A 14,211-nucleotide genomic window follows, 5' to 3' on the forward strand; every position below is an offset into this window, starting at 1 on the left:
TCATTTTAATAGCTTGTTCTGGTTTGCATGTTCCCGATGATGAATTAAATATACTTTCACATATTTATTATTATTAGATATCTTTTTTATGTAAAGTTTCCTTTCAAGATTTTTCCCCCTCTTATTTTTCTGTTGGGTTCTCTGTCTCTTCCTTTAGGGGCTCTTTATGTATTTTATATATTCCTGATATTTGTTTACTGTTGGGTATTGGTTTTTGTGTGTGTTTGTTTGCTTTCGCATCTGTTTGTCTGTTTTGTTTTGCTGTGTTGGATCTTGGTTGTGGCACACAGGATCCTCATTGCAGAGCGTGGGCCTCTCTTGGTCGTAGCGAGCGACCTCCAGAGCGCATGGGCTCAGGAGTTGCAGCATGTAGACTTAGTTGTCCCTCGGCGTGTGGGATACTATTTCCCTGACCAGGGATGGAACCCATGTCCTCTGCAAGGAGGGAGGACTTTTAACCACTGGAGCACCAAGGAAGTCTCCTTGCTGGATATTTGAATTGGGAACCTTTCTATACACTCTGTGTAGTGCCCTGTTTTATAGTTGAGAAAACATACCAGGAGAGGGAAAGTGGCGATCCTAAAATAAGGCAGCACAGCCTGGGGCCCTGTGTTTTCACTCGAAGCCTACCATGACCTCCACTGCATCCCCCTCAGGGCCCAGGCTCCCAAGCTGGCATCATGTGCCAAGCTCTTCCGTGGCCCTTCGTCTGCTTGCCTGCTGGACATCCATAGTGCCCTTGAGCCCACTCCTCCTCTCATTTTTCCTCAGGCTGAGGACACCACTGAGGTGGACCCTCAAGAGCCAAGGCAGCATATGACCCCGCTCCTGCCTCTCTTAGCTTTTCAGTCACCACAGCCTACCTGAGAGACTCCATCTAGACTCATCTTCTGCCATATCACCTGCTCTGGCCCCCATACTCCAACTCAGGCCCCTCTTCTCTCCCTGAAAGTGCCTCCCCCCTTGCACAGGGCACCCAGAAACAGGTCTGAGGAGAGAAGACCATAGGGGCACTCAGTGCTTAGACTGTGGGGCAGAAAAGATCTGGTTCCAGTATTCAGTCTGTCATTTCCTGGGATTGTGACCTTAGCTAAGCTTCCTCACCCAGGAAATGGACTTGCTAAAGCCTCCTCTTAATAAGGTCCCTGTGAGGGGCTGCCATCTATGGGGTCCCACAGAGTTGGACATGACTGAAGCGACTTAGCAGCAGCAGCAGCTGAAAATTTAGAACTGTACTGGCATTCAGGAGGTATTTAGCAAGTCGTGGCTTTCAATCTCCTGGCCTGGCCTGTCTCCATCTACCTGGGTGGTACCTGCTCTTCTGGACCTGTGTTAGACCTATCCTCTCACCCAATGTGGAATTCACTGCCCTGGCTCCACTCAGCACACACAAAACCCACACACCCACACACCCACGCTCAGTTTGCGCTGTCTTTTCAGTAGTGCAAAGCACAGCTCACTTTCCATGGGATATACTAGTGGTGGGGCATCCTCTGCCTTCTGAGAACTCCTGTGGGGTCAGGAGGCTACTGGAGCCCTTCCCATCTCCCCCATTCTGGCCCAGAATCCACCATAATATCAGCAACCACAGGACTCATCTGCATGAATCCCTGAGGTCTGGAGTGTACAGGGTCCTGGCCTTCCCTGGCCTTAAAGAGTGCAGTAGGGGTGCATTATGGGGAGACCCAAGGGCACCCCAGGTGGGGACCCCAGAGGGGAAGAGATGACAGGATAACGGCACATTCCCAATGTCCAAGAAGCCCCTGGTGTGACTTTCTTGGTGCTCTGGTGACATCACCTTAAATTGGTGGCTCCGACAACAGGATGTACTATCTTACATTTCTGGACGTCAGAGTCTAAAGTCAAGGTGTTGGCCTGGCTGCTCCCTTCTGGAGGCTCTAGGAGAAAATGTTTTCTTCCTTTTTCTATCTTTTAGAGGTCCCCAGCAATCCCCAGTTCATGGCCCCTTCCTACGTCACCAAATCACATTGCTCCTCCCTCTGCTCCTGTCATCACATCTCCTCCTCTGACTCTGACCTCCTGCTTCCCTCTTTCCTCATGAGTACCTTTGTGTTTATGTTGGGTCCAACCAGATCAACCAGGATAATCTTCCTATTTCCTGATTCTCAACTCCATCACAGCTGCTGAGTCCCTTTCGCCGTGTAAGGTAACATAACCCAGGTTCTGGTGATGATGATGGCTGTCTTTGAGGGTTACTTTTGGCCAGCCACACCATGTACCTTTCCCTCTCCTTCAAGTTGCCACTTCCTCACCCCTCCCTCTCAGCTGGAGAGCTTCCTTCCTGTTTCACTAAGAATATCAAAGCTCTCAGCCTAGACCCCATTCATCTTCCCAGCCCACCTCTTTTCACACCAAGAAAACATCTTCTATTTCTCTTGAGCCTCCCGGCCCATCCCAGTCAGTCTCTCCTGGAGCTCTGGGTGCCCAGAATCTCCCTCGCTCCATGTCTTCCGTGTCCCCTTTCATGGCTCCTGTGTGAATGTGCAGTGGCAATCTCCCTCCCAATACTGCCCAGTTTCTCTGCCTCCTTTCCCCCAAAGACTCCTCATAACAGCCCTGGATCTAACCCACTCTGCCCAGGGGTGTCCCCAGTGCCACCAGAGCCACATGGCCAGCGTCCCCAAGAGCCTGTCTTGCCAGAGCCATCCTTGGACCTGAGTCCTCCTCTCACTCAGCACTTCAGCAAGTTCACTGCCATTTCCTGGGCACCAGGACCAGCCAGCTACCCTGCTCTGCACTGGTCCCCTCCCCTCCCACCTCTAAACGCTGGAGACCCCAGGGCTCTGTGCTCAGCCTGCTCCTCCTCCCTGCACTTCTTCCCTGGTTGGTGAGATAGGCTTAACTTTGACAGGTCCTGTTGCCTCCTTCAACATATTGTCCCAAATCTGACTGTTTCTTACCGCCCTGGCCCCTCCCCACCCATAATCTCTCACCTTGTCTCCTGTAGCTGCCTCCAAACAGGTTCATTCTCCACACAGCACCAGAGCAATATGGTGCTAGACTGACCTAGCATTTCTCCATGGGCGTCAACTCCAACCTCCACCTAAAGGCCCTGGGAACCTGAGTCCCATCTACCCTCCTTGCTTCCCACTTGTCATTGCTCTTCCTCCCACCCACCTGGCCATCCCTCCTCTCCTCGTCTACACTCACTGTTCTGTCTGCTCCAACCTCAGAAAGTTGGGTTGTCCTATTTAGTATCTCAGATTGGGAAAGCTCCTTGCTTCTACCCTAAGAAATGTCCTTCCCTTCCTGTCCTGTCCCTTCCGTGGCTTGCTTCCACACGTCATGTCTGACAATGGCAGTCTAGTTGGATTCTTTACAAAAGCTTCACGAAAGAGGAACTTCGTCATTTCACCCTTGTGCTCAAGGGCAGAAGCTGCCCTGGATGCTGGATGTGTGTGTTGGACAGGTGCTTGAAGGGGCCCAAGCACAGCTATGGCCCCTGCTCCTCTACCCACCTCCAATGATGAAACCTTCCATTTGGCTGGTGAGGTGAGGGAGTTTCCACCCAGATGGTCCTGCCCTGACAGCATTCAGGACTCCATTCAGGACTCCCAGAGGCTTTCAGGTGACCCTCAAATGCTTCCTGGGCAATGCAGGCTGCCTCCACCAGGCCTGGGTATGGGCACTTTCTGAAGAAACTCAACCAAGAAGTTGAGAGAAAACTAAAGGCCTGACTAAATGAATGAAAAAGGAGGATGACTCAGATGGGGATGTGCTGCTGCAGCTCAGTTTGCAAAAGCCGGTCTATTGCAGCTTCAGCTGGCCAGTTTCCACTCACAGACCAGCTCTCTTGGGTTCAAACCCTGAAGCTGTCCCTTCTTGGCCTTGGAGAGTGCTTTCTCCTGGACCACCATGCCCTTCTTGGGCACAGCCTCCATATATTGATGGATTTACATTTGTGATTGTTCTGAGGGTCGATCAGGAACTTCCTGAAGCATGATTCCAGTGCTTACCTGCATGACTTAATCAGGCTGGTCAGAGTGGGATGCTGGTGTTTGGAATTTCACAGAGGTCCACCCGAGTGAGGCGGGAGGACAGAGACTCATAAGGCCCACTTTGCTACCTGGTCTTCTCAGACCTGGCTCAGTAACCCACCTGAACTCCCATTTCTTTCCTAGAGTGATTCTGGGGGGCCCCTGGTCTGTGACTTCACTAGTTCTGGGTTCTGATGGGGCTGGCCAGCTGGGGCTTTGACTGCCAATACCCCATCAACCCTAGCATCTTCACCAACGTCACCAACTGGATAGACAAGATCCAGAGACTCATACCCCTCCCGAGCCCACATCTGCTCTCCTCCACAGACCCAGTTTCCACAACAGCCTCCTCGCTGGAACCTTCCCCCCTCCCCTCCTCCAGTCCCATCAGCTCTCAGTGGTCCATTCTTGGCTTTCCTGTCCACCAGCTGCAACCCCCACAAACCAAGCTTGAAACACCAAATAAAAACAAATGAAAGACTCATCCCAATCCTGTCTTGGGGCCCTATTGCTCCTCCTGATCCTCAGCACTCACCCCTTCACTTGAGGTTTGTTGTCTGACCCTCCAGACAAGGGAACAGCAACTGGCAGGAACATTGCAGCAGGAGTGGAGCGGGGTTGGGGACACTGGAGCCCAGCTGGGGAGAAAGGGCATCTCCGCTTGCATGCACCACTCCTGCTGTGGGAGTGCACAGACTTTGGAGGAAGGACATCAGTCAGCTCCAACTGCCATAACAAATATCACAAGCAATGTGGCTTAGACAACAGGAACCTTCCTGGCCCTCAACCCCACATGACCGCTCCCTTCTGGCCAGGGGCCCAGGCCAGCCTGTCCCAAGGTGTCCACATACCTTCAGCAGTAGGAGCCTAGAGTCTCCTTTCTGCTTAGCTGACTCAGGACTCAGTGACCCTGCCAATAAGCCTTGAAGCAATGCTCTCATCATCCTTCTTGCTAGTCTGCCTGATACAGAGTCTTTGTGTAGCCAGCAGGATCCAGGAAGCCTCACAATGCACTTGTCCCAGCCTTCAGAATCTCTGATAATCTGGTAAAGTTCCCCTTTAGCACATAGCCAATATGGACTAGATGCTATTCAAAAGATTCAGGCCAAATTCTTTCCAATCCTGGCATTGCCCACATATCCCAGAGTCTCACTGGCAGATGAACACAAATGGACTCACATGGACTCTCACACGGATCCCACTGGCTAGAGCCAGGAACTTGCACAGGAACTCCCTCCCTAAGATGAGCTTGGAGGTGCATTCCCAGCATCCACACCTTTCCACAGTCCCTGCCTCTGGGTGGAGTTCTACCACTGAGGTACCACCATGCTTAGCCATGTGTCCACCACCAGCATCAACTTTAAGAGCCCAGCAGTCTCTGGAAGGGGGAAGACTAGCATTCCCTCTCTTGTTGGTGAATTCAGTTATGGATCCTCAGGCAAGACTGCTCAGGCCCTTGGAGTCAGTGAGCTACTACCACACCACGTGGGCCACACACATTCTCCAGAAGATCAGGGGAGCTCAGGCAGTTTAGCTGCACTTGTAGCCACTCCACTGGTCCTAAGTTCTTATTTTCCTCCCAACTCCAGCATCCTCAGGCTGTCCATGCCCTGGAGGCTGGCCTTCATACACCTTATTTCTGGAGTTAGGTGGTTCCCTACCCCTCCTGGTTGTCCTTAGACCTGTAATCAGGGGATCCCAACACATACCTCATCTGCGTAACAGATGGACCAAATGTCAACTCCAGCTCAGCCAGTTCCCCATTACCTGAAACTGACTTAGTGCTCAGCATTATCTTGTTTTATCTGCTTCTTAAAGATAAACGGAAGCCTAGCGTAGTTAAGTAGTTTTTCAGAAATGACATAGGTAGGAATTAGTGGGAATAGGAATTGAAATCTTGACTTTCTTACAGAACTTGAATATCTTTGTTCTTCGTACTCTGCAGAGTGTATCCAGATGCCTGTTACCCTGTGTTCATTTTCCTGGAGTAAACAGCCAGGGATGCAATTGCTGGACCATATGGTAAGTACATATTTAGTTTTTTTTAAGAAATAGACAAACTGCTTTCCAGAGTGACTTTATGATTTTACAGTTCCATTAGTAACACTATGAGAAATCCAATTTCATGGTATACTCAACTAACAATAAAGTTAATTTTCATTTTAGCTGTTCTAAATTAACATGTGATTATTCTCATTGTGTTCCTAATTTGAGTTTCATTAATGACCAGGAGTTTTGAACATCTATTCATGATTCCTTGCCAAACACATGTCCTCTTTGGTGAAATATCTCTTCATAAATTTTCCCCATTTTCTAATTGAATTGTTCCTATTTTTATTGAGTTTTGATAGTTTTTTATATACTCTAGATACAACCAGAGATCAAATTGCCAACATCTGCTAGATCATCAAAAAAGCAAGAGAGTTCCAGAAAAACATCTATTTCTGCTTTATTGACTATGCCAAAGCCTTTGACTGTGTGGATCACAATAAACTGTGGAAATTTCTGAAAGAGGTGGGAATACCAGACCACCTGACCTGCCTCTTGAGAAACCTATATGCAGGTCAGGAAGCAACAGTTAGAACTGGACATGGAACAACAGACTGGTTCCAAACTGGGAAAGGAGTACGTCAAGGCTGTATATTGTCACCCTGCTTATTTAACTTCTATGCAGAGTACATCATGAGAAACGCTGGGCTGGAAGAAGCACAAGCTGGAATCAAGATTGCCGGGAGAAATATCAATCACCTCAGATATGCAGATGACACCACCCTTATGGCAGAAAGTGAAGAGGAACTAAAAAGCCTCTTGATGAAAGTGAAAGAGGAGAGCGCAAAAGTTGGCTTAAAGCTCAACATTCAGAAAGCGAAGATTATGGCATCCGGTCCCATCACTTCATGAGAAATAGATGGGGAAACAGTGGAAACAGTGTCAGACTTTATTTTTCTGGGCTCCAAAATCACTGCAGATGTTGACTGCAGCCATGAAATTAAAAGACGCTTACTCCTTGGAAGATAAAGTATGACCAACCTAGATAGCATATTCAAAAGCAGAGACATTACTTTGCCAACAAAGGTCCATCTAGTCAAGGCTATGGTTTTCCCAGTGGTCATGAATGGATGTGAAAGTTGGACTGTGAAGAAAGCTTAGCACCAAAGATTTGATGCTTTTGAACTGTGGTGTTGGAGAAGACTCTTGAGAGTCCCTTGGACTGCAAGGAGATCCAACCAGTCCATTCTAAAGGAGATCAGTCCTGGGTGTTCTTTGGAAGGACTAATGCTAAAGCTGAAACTCCAGTACTTTGGCCACCTCATGTGAAGAGTTGACTCATTGGAAAAGACTCTGATGCTGGGAGGGATTGGGGGCAGGAGGAGAAGGGGATGACAGAGGATGAGATGGTTGGATGGCATCACCGACTCGATGGACATGAGTTTGGGAGAACTCTAGGAGTTGGTGATGGACAGGGAGGCCTGGCGTGCTGCAATTCATGGGGTCGCAAGGAGTCGGACATGACTGAGCGACTGAACAGAACTGAATGGAGGGTGTTTATACATGTGTGTTGTAGTGGCTAATATATTTGTATAATCAGGATGAGGCTAAGTATACATATATAGTGTCCTTCTATTTATATGTTGGGAGAGAGGTGAGGAGGTTGTATTCTGGAGAGATAACGTAATATATCTCCAGCGTTCTTGCCTGGATAATCCCCATGGACAAAGGAACCTGGCAGGGTATAGTCCATGGGGTCACAAGAGTCAGACACGACTGAATGTTTAAGCACAAGATTTTATTCTTTATATTGATTAAGAATGGTGTTTTTTTTTCTTAATATCTTTTTTGGGTAGTTCATTGCTTTTATATAATGACTTCTATATGCTGATTTTAGCTCCTGCAAGTTTACTAAATTCATTTATGAGTTCTAATGTTTTCTTTTGCTGTTATCACTGTGGTTTTATATAATCATGTCATCTGCAAATGGAAGTAATTTGACTTCTTCCTTTCTGATTTTAATGCATTTTATTTCTTCATCTTGCCTAAGTCCTCTGGCTAGGACTTTCAGTGCTATGTTGAATAAAAGTGGTGGGTGTGGGCATTTTTGCCTTCTTCCTGATATTAACGTGAAAGCTTTCAGTTTTTCACTGTTGAGTAATATGTTTGCTATGGTTTTTTTCATATATGCCATTATTGTGTTGAGGTATGATCCTTCTATACCCAATTTGCTGAGAGTTTTTATCATGAAAGAATGTTGAATTTTGTAAAATCCTTTTCTGAATTTTTTCAGATGATCATACGAGTTTTTCCCCTTCATTTTCTTAATGTAGTGTATTATGTTGATTGATCTATGTCTTTGAATCATCCTAGCATCCCGTGAATAAATCGCACTTAATCATGGGGTATGACTCTTTTAATTTATTCTTGAATTAGCTTTGCTAATATTTTATTGAGGATTTTTGAATCTGGGCTTATTCCAGATATTGGCCTATAATCTTCTTGTAATGTCTTTGTCTGACTTTGGTATCAAGGTAATGCTGGCCTTGTAAACTTAATATAGAAGTGTTCCCTCCTCTCCAGTTTTTTTGGATGAATTTGAAAAGGATTGGTATTAATTCTGTAAATGCTTTTTAAGATTCACCAGTGAAGCCATATGGTACTGGATTTTCTATATTTTTATATTATTGATTCAATCTCCTTATTTGTTATTGGTCTGTTCAAACTTTCTATTGTGTCTTGATTCAGTGTTGATAGGTTGTATGTTTCTAAGTTATCTAATTTGTTGACATAATTGTTTATAATAGGCTGTAATGATTCATTTTCGAGGCATCATTTGTATTGCTGCCTCTTTCATTTCTGATTTCATTGATTTGTCTTCTCTCTTTTATCTTAATCTGGCTAACAGTCTGTCAAATTTATGATTTAAAAAACACACTTTTTAAAATTTTTCTATTATTTTTCTATTCTCTAATTCCTTCTGCTAAGTGTGAGATTAGTGTTTTCATTTTCTATAGTTCCTTGAAGCATAAAATTTTTTATTTGAAGTTTTTGTTACCTTCTAATGTATGCATTTATCACTATGAACATCTCCTGTAGTACTGCTTTTGCTTCATCCCATAAGTCTTGGTGTGTTGTGTTTCATTTTAGTTTGTCTCAATATACTTTTTAATTTTCCCTTTGATTTTGTCTTTGACTCAATATTTTTTTTAAAAAGTGTTATACAGCATTATAACTCTAATTAAAATTGGTGTATTTTATATATGAGGGTTAATAAAATAAATCCTAAGAGTTCTCATCACAACAGAAATACTTTTTTATTTTTATCCATACAAGATGATGGTCACTAAACTTCTTGTGGTTATCATTTCATGATGTATATAAGCCAAATCATTATGCTATATGTCTTAAAATTATGCAGTGGTCAATGTCAATTATCCTCAATAAAATCAGAAGGGTGGAAAGAATGTACTGTTTACTTTCCACATATTTGTCAATCTTCCTGTTATCTTACTCTTATGGGATTTCTTGTTTCATCCTATTGTGGTCAGAAAAGATAACCTGAAATTATTTCAGTTTTTTTTCATTTTTACTATATGACCAGAAGTGGAATTGCTGGATCACATGGTATTTTAATTTTATTGTTTTGAAGAATCTCCATACTATTTTAAATATTGGTTGTACTAATTTACATTCCAAACAGCAGTGCACATGGTTTTGTTAAGTGATATCAGATCCACCATGAAGAAACTATCAAAGGCTGTACACTCTGATCCTAAAGAACGCCTGTGATGTCTATGTGGGGGTCTCTGTATGATGATCTGAAAGGACTCTGTCTGGGTGAGATTACTCCGTGTGGGTTTGTGAGGGGGTCCTGTGTGTCGTTAGTGTGGGTAAATGCATGTCTGTCAGAGGGCTTTGTGTGGGGTCAGTGTGGATTTGTGGGAGATTCCCGAGTAAAGTTAGTGGAGTCCCTGTGTGGGGTTAGTGTTGGTCTGTCAGAGGTCTCTGTGTGGGCTCAGTGTGGGTCTGTGCGAGGGTTCCTGTGCAGGGTCGCTGCGAGTCTGTGGGAGATCCCTGTGTGGAGTTAGTGTGGGTCAGTGGGAGGCCCTGTCTGGGGTGAGTGTGGGTCTCTGGGAGGGCCCTGTGCAAGGTCAGTGTGGGTGTGTGGGAGGTTTCTGTCTGGGGACACTGTGGGTCTGTCAGGGGTCCCTCTCTGGGGTCAGTGTGGATCCGTCTAGATCTCTGTGTGGGGTTACTGGGGGCCCTGTGCTGGATCAGTGTGGGTATGTGCGAGGTCCCTGTCTGGGGTCAGTGTGGGTCTCTGTGGGTAGTCTTCATGGGGGACCCTCCATTGCTGTCCTTTCTGCACCTCATGGCAGGAGAAGGGCAAGGGACGCTCCACGTCTGGTTCCTTGCTGTTCTGTCAGGGTCCCTTCTGTGTCATTTCTACAGACAGGCACCTTAGTTCCAGCTCCCCCGAATCAGTGCTCACTTCTTGGCACCTCTGAGAGGGCCTGGCAGCAGGAGGGCTCAGGATCCACGCTCTGTGCTCCCCTCTGTGAACTCTGGAGGCCACTCGACGGCCCAGGTCACAGCCCCTCCCCTCAGACCCTGGCTGAGCCCCCACCGCTATGCCCCCCATGGAGGATCTGTGCAGAGGCAGGACTAGTCTCCAAGGAGAAAACACAGCACAAGCAGGCCCGTGTCCTCTGCCCCCACAGCCCCTGCCTTGGTCCCACATTTGGGGGTCCTGACAGGCATGGAGGCGGGGCCATTCCTGCTGGCTCCTGGATCGGGGACCCCTCCAGGAGCAGGTCTCTCCACCATAGGAGTGACTGTGACATAGAGCCCCAAATTGTTCTAGGAGACAGCTTTTGTCTCCCCACTTTCCCATGTGGATGGGCTCCAGGGAGAAAAGCTGGAGTCACCCATTCTCGACAGGTGACTTCCCACCCGCTCGGTGACACATCCTGTCTGCTGTTCTCTTCCCTCTCGGGGCTCTGGGATGAGTGAGGCTGAGAGCAGTTGAGACTTGCTATGACCTCTGCACAGTCCCTGGGCCTGTTGGGCCCCTCCACCTGTCCCTTGGGAGCCTCCTTGGGCCACATGTGTAGATAGAAATCATAGACCACAAGTCTGTCCAGAGGTCCCTGACCTGTGAAATCTGATTATTTACATTGTGGAGAAGTGACGCTTCCCTTCTCGGAGGCTCCTCTGCCTCTGGCAGCCTGGCCCTCTGTGGAGGAGCTCAAGGTGTTCTCTTTCTGTCTGGGCTCTGGGACCTGGAGTAGAGGGGAGACTCTGGGGTGGAGCCACCAGGAGCCACCAGGCCCCTAACTTCTTTCCTCTGTGCCTGTAGATGGTGCAGGGATGCCAGCGGCTCCTTGGTCTCTGTGCTATCAGTGGGCACTCTGCCCCCTGCCTCCTTCCCCACATCCCACCCTAGGGGCACAGCGTCCCACCCTCAGACCATGAGGTGACTGCACACACAGCCATGCCCCTTGCTCGTTCACCCAGGGCAGGTGGGTGCTCTGGGCAGGGGTGGGCTGGCCCTCAAGGGCCTCCATGTTCCCCACCACACATCCTCAGAGCTGAGAGTGTGTGGGCCTCATCCTCAACTCTGCTCCAGAGCTGAGAAAAACAGAGATAGGGTGACAGGGCTGGCACATCTCATTCCAGCTCCTTCTGGGAGAGGAGGGGCTTCCATGGCAGCTTCATCTATCCCACCATGACATGAGGACAAGGCTTCTCCCACCTCTCACTTGGGACCAGCACTGCCCCCAAAAGCCCCTCCTTATTCTGACATATGAACTTGTCTCTGACACTTTCTGAACCTGAGTGTAGCACCCCTCCCCCAGGTTCATAATTTCTAGATAGAGAGAGAGCAGGAGAAGACAGAGCCAGTTCCAAAGAAGGGGGAGGTCTTTAGGTTTAGTTTACCTTGATGTGTTCTGAATGCTAAGATCATGGTAACTGAAGGTGCAGTGAAGGAATTGGGGTGAAGGTCAGTATCCACACTGGGGTCAACCTCCCTCCACGGCCCCATCCCACCTGGAAGCCAAAGCAGGCATCTGGAAAGAGTGGACCATTATCCATGGCCTTCCCCCGAGCAGGGCACAGACAGAGGCCACCAGCACTCATAATAAAAAACATTTATTCCAGGAAGCAAAAATATTTCTGCTAACAAGAAGCTAGCATGCAGAGGACGTGCTAATATGAGAAAAAAAAAAAAATGGTCTCTGCAAGATAACCTATCAGGAGTGCTGTGAAAGCAGGTTCTGATTGACCAGAAGAGGCATATTTCTGGAGGGGACAGCCTGGGATACTTGCAGTCTTGAGTTATGATGCCAGGCTCTGCCTGGAAGAAGACCTGGCTCCCTGGGTGAGATGGGAGACTGGACTCGTACACTTACTCTCTTTTGGAGAGCTATAGCCCATGGGGGTAACTTGGTAATAACACGCTCTATTTTTTCTCACTCTTTATTGCTCTTGGTCCGAGAGAAAACTTTGGTGGCAGTAATGTAGACCTAATGAGTCCCGGAATTCTGCTTTGTACCAATTTAACACCAAAGCATGAGGTCCATGATGAAATACTGTCTTCTCTGTTAGGATCTGTCCAACATGAGAGTCTGAGCCTCAATAGCCCTGCTGTCCGTGGTCGATTTGCTTTTGACTGCCTCTTGGCTCTGGGCTGTGGCTGTTTCAGGTTTGCCTTTTTGCAGGGGCCCTTCTGATTCTTTGCATTTACTGGGGAAAATCCACTGCAGGAGATTAATCCATTTTTTGAAGCGGCTTTCTTCAGGATTAACTGTTGAAACTTGCTTCTTAGGGACTCTGCTGATTCCTTTTTCTGGCCAGAGTGACTAATCCCTCGGACCTGGTAGCCATTTGTTCTGCCAATCCTTTTTGATGCTGTCCAGTTTTGGACTCCTATATGCCTTTCTCCCTTCAGTGGGGACATACCTCTTGCTCTGGCTCTTATATCTGGGCTCCTGTCTCAGGGCCACCTGCTGCCCTTGGCTGCTCCCTCCACTCTATGTAACATCATAGAGTGTCTGGGAATTGGACGTGGATGTGTCTCCTCTGGACAAGGTTTGGGAACAAGACAAAGATTCCTGAGAGTGGCAAGGAACATATCTGAGTGACAGTCTTTGAGAAGTGTATCTGTGGCACAATCTTGAAGGAGCACACCAGTTTCACAGTCTTGAAAGAGCATGCTGGTGGCCCAACCTCGATTCTGATTCTGCTGGTCTGTGGACCTTGAAACTCAAGCTTATGAAACTGTGCCTCAAAATTTAGATATTCTGGATTTGAGGCAACAAATTTTGTATTCAATGAAGGGTTTCTACTGGACCTTGGAGATCGTGGACTCTTTAAATTCATATTAATGAGTAGGGATTTGACCCACACACTAGGTGCCAAAGTATCTTTTCCAGCAGGGTCTCCTTCCACAGGCTTTTGTTCTTGTTCCCTGGAAGATGCAGAACATACGTCAAGGTTCACTGCTGTCATGATACAGTAAGATTCTGGGGAGGCTCGTCCCCCAGCTTCCTCCTGTGGTGCACTGCTGGCCATTGCTGGACTAGAACTGGGCTCCAAGTTGCCTTTGTCAGCCACCATGACAGATGTGCTATGCCAGTTTCTGGTCACTAAACTGTATGTGGCTGCATGAGAAGGCGGCTTGTTTTCTGCCCAGTCAGAGGGACCTCTGAGGCCTTACGGATGTCACCAGCTGTGGGTCCTCCCAGAGCTCCCTGGGCTTCCTCACTCACCTGTGAGGGTGTGGGAAGGGGCCTCTCCAGGGAGGGATTTGCCCCTCTTGTTTCTACTTTCTCTCTTGCATGGGGCTGAGGAGGTTTTACCAAGCCCTTGGTTAATAGGGCTATTGAGGGGTCCCCAGATCCACAGGTGGCCTTCAAGGTAGACCCTTGAACCTTTTCAACTTCAAGCTAAGTATGAATTTGAGGAGCTTGAAGAGTAGGTCCCACCTGTGCCTCACCCTCAACTTTACTACATGTGTTTCCAGCTCCTGTTGAGTATCAGGACTGAGGACAAGACACTCAAGGGAGGTGTTCATGGAGGCTTCCCCATCCTGAGAGGAGTGTGGATTTCAGGTCTCCATGGGAGCATGCATCTTTCCAAGAATGTCTAAAACAAGATTATCAGCAAATCTCGAACTGTAGACATTTACAGGGATCTCACTCTCGTGGATCTGCTGTGC

Source organism: Bos indicus x Bos taurus, chromosome 8, assembly GCF_003369695.1.
Source record: "Bos indicus x Bos taurus breed Angus x Brahman F1 hybrid chromosome 8, Bos_hybrid_MaternalHap_v2.0, whole genome shotgun sequence".
NCBI classification, from domain to species: Eukaryota; Metazoa; Chordata; class Mammalia; order Artiodactyla; family Bovidae; genus Bos; species Bos indicus x Bos taurus.